At 41.5% G+C, this 12,678-nt stretch overlaps 1 protein-coding gene across 1 annotated transcript in view; it reads right to left on the bottom strand.

Moving 5' to 3' along the window:
• The window catches only part of EPHA3 (EPH receptor A3), a 212,877-nt gene extending 201,406 nt beyond the window's left edge, over nucleotides 1-11,471 (bottom strand). Inside the window, exon 1 of the mRNA XM_075714456.1 lies at nucleotides 11,415-11,471. The gene's annotated coding sequence lies outside the window, so the exon portion shown is untranslated. The remainder of the gene's footprint in view (nucleotides 1-11,414) is intronic.
• Between the last annotated feature and the right edge of the window lie 1,207 nt (nucleotides 11,472-12,678).

The raw sequence follows: 12,678 nt of genomic DNA, 5'->3' as shown, positions 1-12,678 counted from the left end.
ACAAGGGTATCAGGGAACATAAACGCTCAAGTTCCAGTAGCAATGGTTGCTTTGCCAGGCTACACATCCCGTAAGTTTGATGGAATGCATTGCACATTATGTATCAAACTACACGGCCAGGAAGAAAATTAACTTCTGAAGTTCTGGTTGGGGTTTTAATTTTGCATTAAGTGAAAAGTGGAAAAGCAAGAATCCTGTTTGTTTGAACTTCTAGTAAATGTTTACACAGAAGAGGTTCATGAAGGCAGAGTTTTGAACATGACAGGCACAAACATCACTACTGAATCAATCTCTGCAGTATGAAGGAAAGAGTCAGAGTCACAGGGAAGCTGGGAGTTAACCCAAGCTCTCTCCCTCCCACAAAAGCCAAAGGGTCCTGGCTTTCCTCTGGAACATGAAGGTTGTTGTGGCCTCTTTATTCCCTACTGCCACATGGGAAAGAAGCTCCAGGTCTTCCAGAGAGAAGGCAGCAGGAATAGCTCTGCAGATTTCAATCCTGATTCTTCACTTGCCCTCACACCTGACACCTCTCTCTGCACAGGCTTTGACTGTTTAATGTCATTCTACCCAGAGTTCTCATCTTCAGTTCAGCTGCCATTACTTCCTTAACTCTCTTTTTTTGTGCCCTATTCACCCTCAGGAAATATTTGCCTCACTCAAATCAGAAAAGCACTCCTGATACCAAATCTTAAACAAATAAAATCTCCCTTTCAGGCAGAACATACAAGCTTAAGATTTTTGGCTATCATGGAAAAAGCTCTTAGAAAAAGCCTTGAAAACATTTAGATTCTAGACAAACATGCCTCCTGTTACAAGAGTTTTTGGATAACAAGCTAGTATAGGACCAGACTTCTCATTTTTAGGAGCTGTGGAGAAGCAAGCCATGCTATGCTGTTATCTTCTCTTTCCAAGAAATCTCAACTCCTCCAGAACCCAGCTTCTACTTGTCAAATCCCTGGGTGGTAAAAGGAATGTAAAATAAAAGATAATGTTGCTTGTGAACTGTTTCTAGACTGAAACACTTGATCAGTTACATAGATAAGGCACCTACCTTCCTACTCCATTCCCATTCTTCGATTTTTTTTGCCATCCTAGTAGATTTTCCATGTATTCATCCCCTCCCCCCAGTTAAGGAAGCTACTATGGCAATGAGCACGGCATCATGACTAGAAGACTGCTCAATACCAAGCCAGTTAGAGGACAAAAGCACATGACATGAGGAAGCAGGGATTGTTCAGTCTTGTAAAAAGAAAAAGCTAAGGAGTGATCTAATCACAGACTGCAACAACTTGGAAGGGACTTAACACAGCCAAACTCTCCTCAGTAGCGGCAGATGGTGTAAGAAGAGAAAACAGCCACAAACTGTGTCTTGAGAAATTCAGATTAGGTATCAGGCGGAATTCTGTCCAGTAGAAGCCTGCACAGCACTGAAACAGGCTGCCTGGAGAGGCTGCAGTATCACCATCCTCAGATGCTTCCTAGACTCCACTATCCAAAGCCATAGCTGTTGCCCTGATAAAACGTCAACAATAGTCCTGCATCAAGCAGGAGACTAAATGGGCTAGATGGCCTCCTGGCAGCTCTTCCAAACAACATTTTATTATTTTTCTGATAATCTACATCTCTGAAACTGAGACACATTTCAGTACCAAACTTTAAAAAAAGATTTCAAGTGAAAAGTTGATTCTGATTCATGCCATTCTGCAGTCTGATCCATAACCAACACTAACGTTATCAACCCCTCCCATCAGTCATAATTTCTGTGCAATATCAGAACTGGAAGCAAGTTAATTCACTGCAAGTTTTTTATCAATATCAATGAAGTCTAAAGAGGCACTAATTAAAGGATTAGTGGTCTAAATCTACCTGTAATGTTCCAAGATAAACAATTGATAAAGCATACAAAACCCTCAATTCCTACCATACCATACCCTAGCTTTTCTATACGGAAAGCACTGTATGTGAATGTTGACCTCCAATTTAGAAACTAAGCTTCAGCTACTGTAAACAGTAACTGTCCTGTAGATTTAAGAGATTCACTTTCGGTTTAGGGGTTTATTTCGTTTAAAAACAAGAACATAGAGCGATTCCAATTTTTTCCCTGGAGTCTAACTAAAATCAATTGTCAGCCCATTGAGGAAGGATGGTGTTGACTGCCCCTACTTGTCTAATGTAACGGCACACAAACCACATAGCAGTACAGCACTCGTCCATACGTACATGTGCTAAAAGACAACCAGCAATCATTCTGCATGTCTTAATTACCCTTTGGGGCCCCCGAAAATCCAACAGCTGGAAATAAAGTTCTAGTCTGAGAGACATCGAGGAATAGCAGTTAGGCAGGGGAAACTAACACACAGATGCAAGGACCAAATGTCACGGAGTAAAACTCGCAGATTTCATCACCACGTTACGTGTGAGATAGTATCTACACACAGTACAAAGAACCCTTAACCCCAGCATATTCTTCACAGAGCTCAACCACTGATTAAAAGCAGAACACGGGCACGAAACGTGCATTTCACGGCAACACCTTCCGCTCCAAACCAAATCAAGCACACGAAGAACTGAAATATCGCCCGCTTGCTATGTTCTGCAGCCGGACGGCATACCTAAAGGGAACCACAGTACCTGCCTACAAGGCCGCGGCAAGCCTAACCGTGCGGGAGCCAAAAGGTGCCGGTCACTAGCCCGTGCCCCGCCGCTGCCCGGGGGGCCCCGGCCCCGGCGGCGCTGAAGGAAGAGCGCCACCTGTCGAGCCGCCCGCGCCTCTCCGGGCGCCGGGACGCGGGCACGGGGCGGGAGGGGACAGGGGAAGGCAGGCAGGAGCGGGGAGGCCGGGAGCTCCGGGCCGCTTCGCTGGGAGCGAGCCGCGACAGCCGTGCTGCGCTTGCTGAACCCGCGCCTCTCCTTCGCTTTCAATGCTGCTACTACTAGGAGGGCCGTAACGGAAGAGCAAAGCGCTACCTGAAACACTTAGCGCCCTCCCCCCCCCCCCCCCCCCCCCCCGCGTAGTTTTTAACTTTTAACCCTCCTCCAAGGCGGCCCGTGGCCTCCTGGCAAGGGAGGAAGCCCAGCGGAGTCCCACCGCCGCCGAAGGGCTTGACCACGGCCGGGCTGCGAGGGGAACGACAAGGCGGGTCAGACGCCGGCGACGCTCCTCCTCAAGCACACCTCCCCGCCGGACACCGCAACGCCGGACTGACCCCTCGGCCGCGCTCCTCCCTCACGGGCGCCCTCACACACACACGCACACCCCCGGGGAAACCCGCCGCCCGTTTCATAGCGGTCCCCCCCGCCGCGTCCCGCTGAGGGGGCCCCGCCTGACGGGCAGCCCTGGGCGGGACCGCCGCCCCAACGGCCGCAGCTCGCGCCGCTGCTTGGGCGTTAACGGCCCGCGGGCTCAGGGAGGGAAGGAGGGAGATGGAGGGCGGGCGGGCAGGCGCTGCCGCACGGCCTCGGCCCGGGGGTCCCACGTCCCTCCTGGCTGCTGCCCCCTCACCTACACTCCAGCCGCCGGACCGAGCCTGGCGTTGTCCGCAGCCCCGCTGCCGCCCGGGGCCGAGCCGCCGCCGGCGCAGGGAAGGGAAAGCCCTCGCCCCGCCGCCCGCCGGGCCGGGGACCCGCGCACCTCCCGACACTTGAAGGAGAGCAGGCCGCTTCTCCCCGCTGCTGCTTCTCGCGTTTTCGAAAGGCCAACAAGGAAGGCTTGCGAAGTCGCTCTGGAGGAGTTAAAGCGTGCGAAATTAGGACATTAATTAGCAGAATCCGCAGGCTGTTTTCACAAACAACTCTGAAAGAGCGGGGGGGGGAAATTAAGCAACGTGTGGGTCTCCTGCGTGGAAACTACTGCATTCTCAGTCTCCCTCTTTCAGCCTAAGAGCCAGCAAGCTACTTTCCAATACTTTTTAAAAGAACGATTTTAAAGTGTAGAAAATACTATTCTACAATCATTTCACACTGAATATTTTAAGAAATCTGGGGGAAGGGGGCGAATTACATATCCAGAATAAATTACCTACCAAAACTATTTAGACTATAAAAAATAATGCACAACCACAGCAGGCAAAAACGTTTATGGGCATTTTTAACTGGAGACTGTAGTTACTCTTCTTGTGGTCTTGATGTTATAAAAACAGTCTTAAAATCCACAGTAGTGTGCCCCTGCGATAAATAATACTGCATTTCATGACAGTTACTGTATTTACTTTGTTCTATTCTGGTTTATGCAAATAAATTCTGCACAAAAGAAAATGAATACAGTTATAAAGTAAGCATTTCCTTACAAAGGGAAAAATATCTCATGGTGATCAGGTCATTTGAGAGAACTTCTCACAAACGGCCTGCGTTCATGCTGACAGGGCTGACAGAAATAAAATTCTGCCCGTGAGGAGAATGCTGTCGTTTCTAAGCTTTGAAAGTTAAAAAGAAAAACTGCAAGCTGAAGTAGCTGCAATTCCAATGCTAAATAAGATCTTTATTCAACTCTTGGAATAGAAGCCAAAACTTGCACTTTTTTTTTTTTTTTTTTCATTTGAAACCACAGAAAACTAATACCCAACCTTCAGCAACCAATTACCAGTAAGTAAAATGACTGATGAGGCTAATGAAATATGGGAGGGGGAGATGTCCCATATTTTTCATTATAAAAAATGTTACAAAGACATTACAGTTACTGTATACTTAGCTTTTTTTGTTGTTGTTGCAATTTTTTTTTAAAATAGAAATCTCATCATTTGAGGTAACATGGTAAAAATGCTACTTTCAAAACAAAGGGAAAAAAAGGCTTAATGATGATCACAGAATAGAAATTAACACACTTTTTACTTTATGTCAAGTTAAAGGCTGTTTTTAAAATGTTCCAAAACACAGTACCGTTATGATCATACTGAATTTTTCAAATGAATGCAATACAGACTACAAATACCAAAACAACACATCTAAAGAATAGCACAGTGCTCCACATTTTAAAAAGGCATTTCTTTCTGGTAACAATTCATAACAAGAGTCAGTCATAAATCTAATTCTGAAATAAAATGCATTATCTCAATTTTTTTTCCAAATGATTTTGCCCATTTTAGTCAACTCCACCTGATTTTTTTTTTTTTTTTACTTAAACTTCCATTTTAAATGCATGCTTAATGCAAGCAGCGGAAGATAGTGCTCAAAAACAAGCCAAAGCCAGCTAAAGTACACCAAAAGCACATTCTACCCTTGACTACTCACAGACTGCTTCTGAAGACATCAACTGGATATTATATTCAGAAAGCAGTACTAAACAACGCTGTCATCTGTTTTAACAATATTCATATAATTAAAATAATCATCTGGCATATCGCACAGCTTTATATTGCTAAAAGTAATACCTATCAGAAAGGGGAAAGAAGTACAGGACAAATAAATTTATTTTTCATCATGTTTGGATTCTGTGTAAAAGAAGCACATGCAGACTGAAGAAACCACCGTTGCATTCTGATTTGAGGTTCTGAGTGTGAATTAAGAGATTTTACTTCAAAAGAGGCAGATTTTTAAGTGTCCCTTTCCAAAGCAAAATCATTCACTTTACAATAATAAAAATAAATTCAAATAGTTTTATTCTAGAAAGAAAGCAAAAAGTCGAAATAACAAGAAATTCTGCTTGATTACAGAAAACCGGACATGAAGGGAAGGACCTGGGAAAGCTATAGTAAAAGTACTCTTATTTTTTAACACTGTCTCTTTCATTGTATTGAAAAAAGCACAATAAAATGGAACAAATATACTTCCAATGCACACTAAAAGCAAGTATCTTCGTAATTTTTTTTTGGTTAATATAATCTTTTTTTTCCCCCCACTTTCTCAGTCAGCCACTCGGTGTAAAACGAAACGAAGTCTATGATTCACAAAAACAGAATCCCAAGTGGTTAGTTTGACTTCCAGTCGCCAAAATAGTCTGTTTGCATTTCAGACCCGATACACGAGTCGTGAAAGGCTGGGTGACAGTAGGAAACATACGAAGTTGTAAGGAGACTGGAGCTCAGGCAAAACATAGATAAATCTTCGTTTTAACAGAATGCATTGTTTTAAGAAGTACTAAGGAAATTCCACTGCTAGTGATTAGGAAAAAGAAAGTGTATAACATGCCTGTTTTCATTTTGAAAAAAAAGTACTTGATTTTTTATTTTACAAAGATACCTTTGAGTTTCAATCTTTTGTCTCGTACTGATTGTTTGATATCATTTGTTTTACTCTGAAACTCATTTTCACAACCACCTGGTGATTTTGGTAAGGCTCCCCACTTCAAACACAGTATCACTTAGAAGTTGACAAGATAAGTTTGGTGTCTCAGACAAAAAATGAATACAGACTGAGATGTCAATCAGTATCAAAAGAAAACTAAAAATAGGTTGTTTCATAAATTTTTGTATTTGTCGGCCAGTTTGAAGGGTTTTTTGACAGCTCAGCTGTCCAAAGATTCTGCAGTGGTGTGAAAATAAGGGGCACACGTACAGATGAGAAACATTCTGTGTGCCCAGCTGAGGGGAAGGCTGAAGCGTGACACCAGGAAACCCACTGGAACAAGGACCCACTGCAAAAAAACCTTCAATCACAGGACGCAATTAACCGCAAGACACAAAGCTGCAGGAAAACAAACCTCGTTATTTCCACTGCTCATGGAAATACTTATTAATCTTGAAAACATCTTCCATATAAACACAGAAGCTTTCCATTCCCAGTGGCCTGAATAACTGATTCTTGCACGCAGCTTATTTGAGTGCACCTTAACCACAGGCAAAATAACTCTGCACAAGTTCTCCTCAACCTTCATCTAGTCACAAGTGATATCCAAATGCTTATTTAGTCAGTCTTCTTCACTCACTGTGTCCATGATATCCCACAAAAAAAAAAAGGCCAAAAAGTTTTTACAGTGCCACACATTAACCAACTATTGAAACCAGAACACAGCCAGGGAGACTGAGGCTGTCATGGGTAGGCAGTAATAGAGTCTGATGTGACAAACTATTTTTAGCCTTTTGAAATATAAGAAAGGAGGAATTTTCCTCATTTTCACTTGGATTTTGGGATTCTAACCCAATTTCAGTTGATGGAAAAACTCATTAATCTCAGTCACGCATGCTGTAGCCTTCCTAGCACAACACAAACTATTACAGAAGCAGGGAATGTTATCCTTCTCTAATACTTATGAACAAGTTTCCATTGCTGAGATGATCAGCTTGCTTGCTTTGTCCAAATGAGCATGAGAGTGACCAGTAAGAAAAAGCAAAGTTATTCACACCAGATTTTCAAAGTACTTCAGTGTGCAGTCAGCAGCTAAAGTACATGCCCAAAAGTTTAAGGTACTGAGCACAGCCAGCTCTCAAAGAAGTCAGATGCTTCTGAAGAAACTTGGGGACCCAGAAAACTTCTGTCTTCAAAGACAGTACCTTTATTTCCCAACCAGTCTTTTAAAATTTTGCCTGCAATTTACTAACTTTGGTCGCATACAGAACAGGTTGGGGTTGTTTTTTTTGTTTGGTTGGGTTTTTTTGTTTTGGGGGTTTTTCTTTGGTTTTGTTTTTTTGGGTTTGGTTTTTGTTTGGTTTGGTTTTTTTTTAAAATTATCTATTAATGACAATAATAAATGCCAGCACATTCTTTGCTCTAGCTACAAGCAAAACAAGATAAGCATGATCTGTCTTTTACTTTTCCACTGACTATGTAAAAAAAAGGTGCCCCAAAATTTCAAGTCCATAAATAAGAGTAATAAGTGGGTAAAGATCAAGTCACAAGTTGGGTGACTGCAGAACAACGTACTACAATTATGTCACAGTTTTGTTTTTTTTTTTTCCCCAAACTTCCTGAAGAACACGGAGCTAGATCAAACTAGAAACATCTTTCTTACTAAAAAATGATGCTGAAACCAATACAACTACTCGCATGAATATGCAGAGCGGGATTTAGAATGTACTCTTTTTGTTCTGTATGAATTATCCATCACGTTTCTATTGTATATTATTAAAGTGACTTGCTTTTTTATCCTCCCAACCCCCACATCTGTGCTGCTGTAATTTACGTGAATTGCAGTTAATGATCACTTGCGTTATGCTTAATCAGCATATCAATAATATACTCTGCACAGACTAAGTAGCTCTTCTTTCTTTCCCCTTTAATGAAACCTATAGAAATGGAACTGGTATTTGACTGATTGGCATTACAAAAAGGTTGCCTAGGCAGGTGCTGGAGATGGCAGTACAGGATACAGGCCTTGTGGCTGCTGCCAATCATGCTCAAGCATCAGCAAAGCCCACTATTATATTTTTTAATTCCGTTGCCTTGCTATCTAGAAGGGACAATGTTTTGTACTTAAGGGATTTTAATGAGCTTGACCAGATGAGTGTTACTGATGCCAAGACTGTGGCTGTGTGGGATGGTTCAAGGAGAGATCACATTCTTACAGGGTGATACTATTAACCATGGTCTAAAATGCTGCCATTACAGTGTTCTTATATGGGACACAGAAATCTTTGAATACAAATGACCCACAAATCTTAACATGAATATTCAGGAATTTCTGGAAAGCTGTTATTATATATACCCAAGTTGAGGCAGACTTAAAAGAATAAAAAAGAACCACTGAATGCTGAAAATGACAACCAATCAGTTTGGGTCGTTTTGCCCAACATCAATCAATATTGTGTCTCGATAAGATAAAATTATTAACCTAGTAAGAGGTTTATTAAACACTTTGGCTAAATTATTTTTAAAAATTCTGTAAGTCACCAGCTTCAGTATACTGACATTTATGGCTTCAGATGAGAACACTGCTGCGAGCTGGAGAAGAATTGGCACAACACCAATATTCTCATTTGTGAATCACAGCCTCAAGTGTAGCGCTATTAGCTTTACCTTGTAAATCACCACTATGCTATTAGCAATCTTTCAATATGATGTGACATCTTTATTATAATGTTTTTCCACTAAAGTTTAAGTTCATATTTTAGTTAGCTCAGAGACAGATGCAGCCATATTTACCAGGTTTAATTAATTGACTATAAATAAAGGGCTGTAAAAAGAAGGCATCTCTTTCACACGGTGTTCAAGTTGTCATCATTTTACAGCAAAATGCCAATTCAGATAGGATAGATGTTACTATTTCTATACTTTACATGCATGTTTCAATACGTAAGCTTAAAATTTCACGGTATTTTGAAGGCTACAGTTTAGAGTCTCAGTTCTCTTACAAAACCACTCACAGTACATGATCTACATTAATTTACTACCATGCGATTTTTAACTAAGAATTTCATTAACTTGTAAGAAGATCCGTACAATTCCATGATCTACTTTGGCTTTGATATCTGTGGATATTACAGTAAATAGGAACAGCATGCACAGGCACACACAAGTTGTGCTGGATTTACCTGACAGAAACTTGCAGAAGCTAATAAAATTGCTTTGAGAGATCTGGGGGCCCTTTTTGGTGGGGTGATGTAGCACATCTGTTTTTCTTATAGCCCCCGAGATACCCTGTATCATTCCCTACCAACTGCTTTAGGCGTCCAAGGCAAGAGAGGCACAGCTGCAGGGAGCAGAGCAGTAGATCTGCACAGCTGCAAGGAGATGAACAGAGCAGAAGAGTAAAGCAAAGGAGGGCAGGGCGGCTGGGGGCGGGGGAAGGGGGGGAAAGAAAAAAATGCAAGCAGAGACCAAAAAAAACCTGATGAGACAGAAATTGCTGGAGAGTTCCCTCTTGGACATCCTGTTTATAGAGGTTTCTTATTGGGAAAAGTCAGCAGGAACAGCCACTAGAAAGAAACATGAACCCTCTTCCCACTTCTTCCCCATGAGAATGGAACAATTTGTTCAGAGACACAGAGAGAGATCCATGTATAAACCTAAAAAATAAACCAAGCCTTAATCCTTAAATACTGCTAAACACCTGCATAACACTTAGTATCAAGAAGGCACTACTTAAATATTAACAACTGAATCCCATAAGGCAGAGATGCAAAAGTACTGTTACCACTAATCTCTGTAAAAGTGGTAAAGGTGAAGTAACAGCTTGCCCAAAGCTGCAGAAGAATCCAAAAGCAGATGTTCACGATCCTACAAACAAACCAATGAGCAAATACCTGCCCACACCGAGAATTCAAAACGCAGCTGGTTTGGAAAAAGGGCAGTCGCTGGACTCTTAGCTAGCACCTCCTCGCCCTTATCAAGACTAGAGACAACATTTCCCAAGGTCTCAGAAGTGGCAGTACTCTCTGGCAGAGGTTTACTCGTAGGGTAGAAGGCACAGGCAGGCAGAGACTCATGAAAACTTCTAGGAGTTGTCACCCTAAAGGTGGGAAACCAAAACAAGACTGCCATAGCGGAAGGAAACAAAGCACCATGAGGGCAGGCACAAGTGACAGGACAGCAAGAGAAGGAGCCACAGGTATCCGGGTGCCTTCTTTCAGCAAAGACTCGATGGCACAGCCTTCTCTGAGGGCGAGGGAAGCTCCAGACACCACAGCTTCAGCCTGCCAAGTGTTTGGGGTTTGTTGTTTGTTTTGGGTTTGGGTTTTTTTTTTTTTTGGGCGGGGGGGGGGGGGTGAAGGGAATGACAGACACCAGAATGCAGGAATGCAAAAGTCTCCTTCCACAGCTGTGGTATGCAATGTACAAAGAGCATAATGGGTTGTTCCTACACACAAACACACATACACATTCCACAGAGACAAGGAGTTGGGGAGCGACCAGATATCAGCACCACTGGACAGCTATACACTGATATTAAGTCATCAAAAATTTTCAAAAGAGACTGGTGGCAAATGCTATGGAAAAATGGAGTTCGGAAGCACAAATGCTCTAAGACTGCACTTTTACCTCTCCAGACAGAACGCCTAGTTTCATTAGACCTGGATACAAGGTAAATAAAGAAAAACAACCCTCAAGAACATTATTTAGACATTTCTTTAATAACATTTTAACTCATAAGTAACAGTACTTGAACAATTCAGGACAAAAGTTATCAAATAAGTACTTACATCACCTGCTTATGTCCACACATTTTTCACCTTCCATGACTTCCATCTGAATAAATTAGCAAGTAATACTATGGAACAGTCCCATGATATCTTTTAGAAATACACACTGTAGTAGAAGAAGGAACAGTACCTAAAGACAGGGGGGTTTTTTGCTCAATGCACCTCTTGCTTTCATTTTCTCCAATAAGAGTGAGTTCTTCCTGGGGATGACATGCAGTGCAATGTATGTTCTAAAGAGAAGGCACCATATCTATATAAGCCATATATTGCAAGTTTAGAGCAGACTATTTTTGAAGCTCCAAAGAACCAGCGTTACTGCACAGTGTCCTCTGAAGAGGAAACAATGGTTAAATAGCACATTGGTCTGTAGCAGCACTTTTCCATTTCACAGTCTAGTGAACTCACCCCATGTGATGGGTAGGAGATCCAGCCCAGCTCCCCTTGAATTGTTTTTGAATCCAGCAGATTAACTACAAAAGAAGACAAAATGAAGAGGAATGAGTTTCATTTGCCTCTGTCCAGTTAACCTCAGTTGCCCGTACCAAAATATGTGTTTATTTGGGGACCTTGTGAAGCAGTTGATTTGTTCAGGTGGCCTGGCAGTTAGCTACAAAGAAGAAAAAGACAGACAAATGAAAAGGATTGTCTTGTTTATCTTAAAACATGGTATGAACAGCAGACGGGAAACTTTTCAAAACAAAAAAAGTGACAAAAAACAAACAATGGATGGCTGGCCAAATTAATTACAGCAGGGGGTGGGAACAGAGCGCTTCTATCAGCTGTACAAACTACAGCGTTTTCCCCTTGGACGCCTGAAATTTGGGTCAATGCATCTAACTACATGGGTGAGATCTGAATATTTTAATCATTATTTGATTAAAGGCCTGTGTTTGGCATATATAATTTTCTCAGAATACAGGAATAAATAATGAATGCTGATTAAAGTCTTTCCTGCAGTTCTTTCTTCCTTCTGATCTAATTTGTTCTCAAATTGTCTTGTACTAGTGAAGTGTTTTCTAAATGTCATGTGTAGCACATTAGATACAAAAGTAATTATTCACAACGTTATAAATTCAGACAAACCTACTTTTAAAGAGTGCCATCAATTTATTGCTAATCTTGCTGTTATCTGGGGTTTTTTTTAGAGGCATGCAACAATTTTCAGAGTAAGAGGGAAGATTTTATTTGTAAACAGTCTGATATAGACATTTTCCAGTCAATCAAATCACCATGGTTTTACACCCATTTTAAAACATGACAGGTATTTCCAATAAGTAAATAAAAATTAAAGGATACTCTTCTTTGGTATTTACTTACTTGTTTTTTACAATCACAAAAATAAATTCTGTTCCTAATCCTGGCCCTGTCGTCTCCAAATGCTTAACCCCATAGCTCCCTAACCATTTATTTATTAACATGAAGTAGAACGTGTGAATTGATACAAAGTACCATACAAAAAAAACCAGCCTCTATATAAATACAAACCTGTGAAGTGTTAGTACACAACATGGCAACACTGTTCGCAACTGCACCAATCTGTGCACCTTCAATATTTATTATCTGCAATTTGGGCTTACTGCCCTCCTCCCCCCATTTTTTCCTTCAACATGGAAATTACTGACAACAAGAAGAAAAAAAAAAAAAGAGCCCATCATATGCAAGGGAATTT

Source organism: Pelecanus crispus, chromosome 1, assembly GCF_030463565.1.
Source record: "Pelecanus crispus isolate bPelCri1 chromosome 1, bPelCri1.pri, whole genome shotgun sequence".
In the NCBI taxonomy this organism is placed as follows: domain Eukaryota; kingdom Metazoa; phylum Chordata; class Aves; order Pelecaniformes; family Pelecanidae; genus Pelecanus; species Pelecanus crispus.
Note: the sequence above shows the minus strand (reverse complement) of the source record. Positions and strands in the feature narration are given on the sequence as shown.